Raw genomic sequence first — 6,315 nt, forward strand, 5'->3', positions numbered from 1 at the left:
TCATTGGTGGCGATGTGTCGGAACCCCCACCCTTCCCCACATGCAAGCAGCTGTCTGAGATGCTCAGAGCCCAGGGCTCCGTAGCATGCGCCCCCCTCCCCCCACTTAGCCCTGTTCCTGTGATTTCCCTGGTGTCCATCTGTCTTGCACCAGCCCCTGCCCCAATACTGTCCCACAGTCCTCAGTGTGGCCAGCTGCCTTTCCCAGCTCGGCCATGAGTGTGGCTCGTGTTTCTCTGCCCAGCACCCAGCACGTGTCCCGGCGCAAAGGAGGCTCTTAGTGACCCTGTGGGGTATAAATGAATGAATGACTCCTGAGCGCAGCGGGGCTGGGGCCAAGGCAAAGCAAGTAAGGCATGTCTTTGGGCGGAAAATGTAAAGGGGCACCCTAACACCCACTAATTAAGTATTTTTAATAATTTCATTAAAATAAATTAATAAATTTATACTTTAATATAAATTTTAATTGTTAATTTTAATTTTAACATAATTTTATGTGTGAATTAATAAATTAATATTTAATTAAGATAGATTAATATTTTAATTAAGATTAAAAAGATAAATAGTATTTTAGTGCAATGTTGTAAAAAATAACACAAGAAATCCACAAAATTTTAAATAAAGACACTCTGTGCTCCGTGAGCTGTATTGGAGTCGGGCGGAAGGAAAAAGCTGTGCCATTTCTCCCAGGCAGAGAGCTTGGTGAGCAAAGAGGAGGACACCTCCCAGGCAGAGGGCGCAGTGACAGGGCAGGGATGAGGGGCTCGGGGCAGGGACTCTGTCCCAAAGCCTCTGGATTCCTGGCCTTCTTCCTGCCAGGAAGGGCTCACCTGGCCAGGGTAGCTTGGAAGGTCCCACGGGGGGCCAGTGGGGAGGGATGAGAAAAGCCCATGCTGGAGAGCAGAGCGGCACCTGCAGGACCTGGGTCCCTCCTGTGAAATCCCTTCCTGGTGGGGTGAGGTCATGCAGGGGTGTGTCCAGGGCTGGAGAGTTGGGGGTTGAAGTCATACCCCAGGCCTTTCTGCCCTCAGGCCTGGTTACTGGGCACCCGGAGCCTGGTTGGGAGGAGACAGGCCCTCCTGGGGCCCGGGGTGGGGCAGAGTGCTCCTTCGGGAGCACTGAGGCCTAAGGAGGCCCATGGGGACGCCCAGGGATTTCTGCTGCCTGGGAGCTTGAGAAGCTCTGTCTTATCACCTTGAGGATGGGTCTGACCCCCACCCCCTTGCCCACCAAGAGAGGGCTGGAGACACACACTGGTGAGGAATCTGGCTTCTGGTTGACAACCTGTTGTGCCTTCTAGGCCTTAGTGGGCACACACACTGGTGAGGAATCTGGCTTCTGGTTGACAACCTGTTGTGCCTTCTAGGCCTTAGTGGGCGGGCCTGTGGGAAGCTGCCTTCCCACACCAGACTTGGGACACACTGTGCCTTCTCTGAGGATGCCTCGGAGGGAGGGCGGCCCCCGCGCTGGTCATGTTCTTTTACATATTTCCATTAGAGGCTTCCGGCAGAGATCTTCTTCTCAAGGGTCATCTGGGGGACACTTTCCCCCGATCTGACTCAGCACCCCGTTCTTTCTACTCCAAACCCTTGCCCTCGCCCTCCCCCGAACCCCAGTCTCTGTAAAATGGCCGGAGCCTTCTGGAGCCTCTGTTCTGGCTCCAGGATTCGCTCATCCAGTGCTCCATTCAATGGGGAAGATGGAAAGGGGGAGTCGGCGCTTTCCCTGGGCATAGAGCCTGGCTTAGTCCATCCACAAGGGATCCAGGCTTACTAACTTCTCTCCCTGGGGCCGAGCTCCTGACAGCAGGTCGTACCCCTTCCTCGGGTGGACCAAGTGCCCTTCAGCCTCTGGGCTCCCTGTGTGACCAGCACGACAGGGAGGCGTGACCAGGACTCAGCAGTGAGGTGGCCTGAATTCAGAACATCAGAATTTACCAGTGTTCAGCTTTTAAAAAATACAGTTGCTGATGATATAAAAGCAAGCAAGCAACAACAAGACAAGGAAATAGAACAAGAAAAGCTTGATCATGTTCTTGGGGACAGGGGTGCCTCTGATGCAGGGATGAGATCTCACAGGGGAGGCGGGGCGTGTGGTAACTCAGCGCGGTTCGGATGAGAGCGGTGGATGATACAGGGATCCTGCCTAGTTCCCTGGGAGCCTGCCTTTCTCAGCTCTGTGATTCTTGGACAAGTGACTTGCATGCCGTGGAGGCTAGCTCCTCTGCTCCTGGGACTTGGGAAGTTTTGCTCATACTCTATTGTGTTTGCATTCAACATATTTTCCCCTCCCCCCACTGGCACTATCTCTCTCTAAAAACAAAAACAACACACACAAAAAACCCAAAAACTTTAGGGGCACCTGGGTAGCTCAGTCGGTTAAACGTCTAGCTCTTGATTTCAGCTCAGGTCATGATCTTGGGGTTGTGAGATCGAGCCCTACGTTAGGCTCTGCACTGGGCGAGAAGCTTGCTTGAGATTCTCCCCCCCCTACACCCCCCCCACAAATATTTTCAAGTTCTATACAGTAAAGTGAACCAATCCTAAGTGTGCAGTGCAGGACATATTTATAATTCCATGCACTCACGTAACCACCACTAGATCAGATACAGAACATTCCCCGATGCCAGAGGGCACCTTTGTGCCCCCTGCCCATCACTGCCTCCCAGAGGTCCCTATTACTCCGATTTCTTTCCCTGTAAATTCGTATTTCTTCCAGTTGCAAACTATATATCACATAAAATTTGCCATTTACCACTTCTAAGCGCGCAGTGCAGTGGCATCAAGTTCATTCACACTGTTGCGCAACCATCACCAACGTCTGCCTCCAGAACTTGTTCATCATCTCAAACTAGAAGTCTGTCCCATTCAACAATAACTGCCCATCCCCCTCCTTCCCCCTCTCTGGGGGACCATCGTTCTACTTTCCGCCCTTATGAATGTGACCACCCCACGTGCCTCACATACGTACCGTCGTACAACATGTGTCCTGTTGTGACTGGCTTGTCGCACTTACTGGAATGGCTTCATGGTTCATTCACATTGTGGTATGAGTCAGAATTCCCTTCTTTTTCAGGCTGAATAGTATTCCACGGTACAGCTAAACCACACTTTGTTTATCCGTTTATGTGTTGACGGCCTTTTGGGTTGTTCGTCTATGCTGAACAGCATTGCTGTGAATATGAGTGTACAAACATTTGTTCGGGTCTCCGCTTTCAATTCTTTTGAGAACAGACCCAGCAGTGGAACTGTTAATCAAACAGTACTTTTTTTTTTTTAGGTAACAGTATGAGGAACATCTCAGTATTTCATCCCTAATGAATTTTTACTGTCACTTTTTTTTTCCCTCAAAGATTTTCTTGCTTTATTTACTTGAGAGAGAGAGAGAGCACACATGCACGCATAAGTGAGGGGAGGGGCAGAAGGAGAAGCAGACTTCCCGCGCAGAGCCTGATGCAGGACTTGATCCCAGGACCCTGAAACGATGACCTGAGCCGAAGGCAGATGCTTAACAGACTGAGCCATCAGACACCCTCATATGATACTTCTGTTTAAATATATAACATTGTTGACTCATTAGATTGGACATCCAAAAAAATATAACACTGTATGTTAATTATACTGGAATAAAAAATTTAAGAAATAAAGCAGTTCTCTCAATAAATATGAAACATTCTAAGTGAGGAATCCTGTTGCCAGTTTAATTGGGCGTGGTTTTACTTTTCCAGGGGCATATAAATCAAAAACGTGTCTTACACTTGCTGACATCTAGATTCTATGAAACATGGTATAATATTGAGAAGAATATGAAATGAGTAATGACCACAGCCTGAGCACTTTCATGATGTGACCAGATAGTGGACTCCCTGGGCTTCACTCAACATGATTTCTTACATTCGTGACAATAACCTTTAAGTAGCCAGGTGGCATCAAGTTCCTATTACAGATGAAGAATTTGAGGCATAGAAAGGGAAATAACTTGTCAAAAGTAACATAGCCAGTCTACGGTAACACTGCATTATTTTTTCATTTTACTTTAATTCCAAACAATTCCAAAAATACAGGAAGTGTTAAGGACAGCACAGAGAACCTCAATACACCCTTTGCCTGAAAACCCCATTCAAGCCTCACTGTCTTTCACAACAAAGGATCCAGCCCAGGACCACACACCATGTGTAGACGTCACGTCTCTCCAGGTTCCTTCAACCTGGGCTGGTTGCCCCTCTTCCCTTGACCTCTGTGAAGTCTGCAGGCCAGGCATTTTGCAGGAGTTCTCCCTGTTTAGGTTGGTCTGGTGTTTCCTCAGGTTATAGTTTTTGGTCAGGATAACAAAGCAATGACGCTGGCTTCTTCTCAGGACAGGACATCCTGTCAGGTGTGAAGCTCATTTGTGAGCCTCACTTTGGTCACGTGATTAAGATGGCGTTGGCCAAGTCAACTTGTAAAATTAGTCCCCCACTGACCTTTAAATCAATAAGTATTTTGTGGAGGATAGCTTGAGACTGTGTGAGTTCCCATTGTCAGCCTCCTTCAACCTGAAGACTTAGTAAGCCATGATGCTCCTTCAGAAAATCGAATACAACCAGAATGGTTGCCCCTGTAGATGGTATCATTCCTTCTTCCACATTTCTTGACATTGCACTAGAAGAAAGAGCTTCACTGTATTCCCTTGTTTTTTATTTTTTTTCCACTTGTATAATCCATGCAAACTTACAGATTCCTATTTTGTTGTAGATGGCATGCATCACGATGACTGATTATTTGTTTGGATGATATAATTCCTCCAGGTTTGGCCAGTAAGTGCTCCTTCAATGTGACTCCTGTGTCCTTTTGACATATCCGCATCATTCCGTAGGCCTTTCTGAATTTCAGGCATCCTAAGATGCTCTCGTCTTATCTTGGACTTCTCCTGCCCCAGCCCTAGGCTCAGACATAGATCCAAGAAATCCTATTTTCTCTTCTTTTCCTTTTGTTCAGTTTTATTAGTGAAGAATGGTATGGGGCCCTGTACTGCCTAGGGAGTGGAGCGATCCAGGGAATGAATAAATGCATGAACTATGCATTTACAGCTATAGTTATTTCTGTATCTAGTATTTTGAAAATCCGAAGTTCACACCGACACTCCTGGTCCCAATCCAATGACACAGTAGTTCATTCTAGCTTTCTCTCACATATGCCGCATCTCTCCTCTTGGCTTCAAGAAACACTGTCTTGTCCTCAGAATGTTTCCCTGGATGCTTACACACCTGCCTGCAGCCCCCTTCCCTGAAGGGCTGCATCCCTGTTCTGACACCCAAACGGTGCCCCCTGCTCCTCCCCCCAAAATATGTTGAAGTCCTAACCCCCAGGACTTTAGAACGTTACTTTACTTGGAAATGGAGTCTTCAGAGAGATAACAAAGTTCAAATGAGCTCAGGAGGGTGGACCTGAATCCAATAGGACTAATGTCCTTATAAAAGGGGAATTTGGACACAGAGATGAGTGCAGAGGGGAGAAGATCTGTAGACACCCAGGGAGGAGTACAGACACAAGCCAAGCAACACCGAGGACTGGGGCCAACACCAGAAGCTCGAGGGGGCAGGCAATGGTCCTCACCTAGGGCAGTCCCATCGGAGAGCACATAGCCCTGCTGACACCTTCATTTTGGGCTTCTAGGCTCCTGAACTGGGGGCCCAAGCATTTTGTAGCTTTGAGCCACCTGACTCTTGGTGTTCTGTTATAGTATCCCTAGGAAAGGAACGTCCCCTCCTTGGAGGAGTTGTCCTGGCACCTTCCCGCTCAGACCTCCCTAGTGACTGACTTAAAAGGAAGGAAGGGAGGGGTGGGAGTCTGGAATCAGATTTAGGATAGAGGCTCAACTGTCTCCAAGGGCTAGGTTCTTAATTATTCCACTCTTTTAATTTTCCTAGAATAATAAGAGATGCCAAAATAAGCCCATTAGCAAGTAGATCTAAATAATTTCCATAGCAGGTGTTAGCATACCATGGCTGGCGGGCCAAATATGGGTTACAGCCTGTGTTTGTTTAGCACATGAGCTAAAAATGGCTTTTAAATGTTTTAAACTGTTGGAAAAAATTTAAAAAAGAATGATATTTTGTGATATAAGAAAATTACATGAAATTCCAATTTCAGGGTCCGGAAATAATGTTCTTGGAACACATGCTCATTCATTCATGCTTTGTCTCTGGCTGCACTCTGTTCTTACGCTGCCATGGTAGCTGGTGGTTGAAACAGAGACCTATAGCCTTCAAAGCCATATTTACTATCTGGTCCTTCATAGAAAAAGTCTGCTAACCCTTGTAATGTGGTATATATTC

The sequence above is a fragment of the Mustela erminea genome, chromosome 6, assembly GCF_009829155.1.
Source record: "Mustela erminea isolate mMusErm1 chromosome 6, mMusErm1.Pri, whole genome shotgun sequence".
Lineage (NCBI taxonomy): Eukaryota > Metazoa > Chordata > Mammalia > Carnivora > Mustelidae > Mustela > Mustela erminea.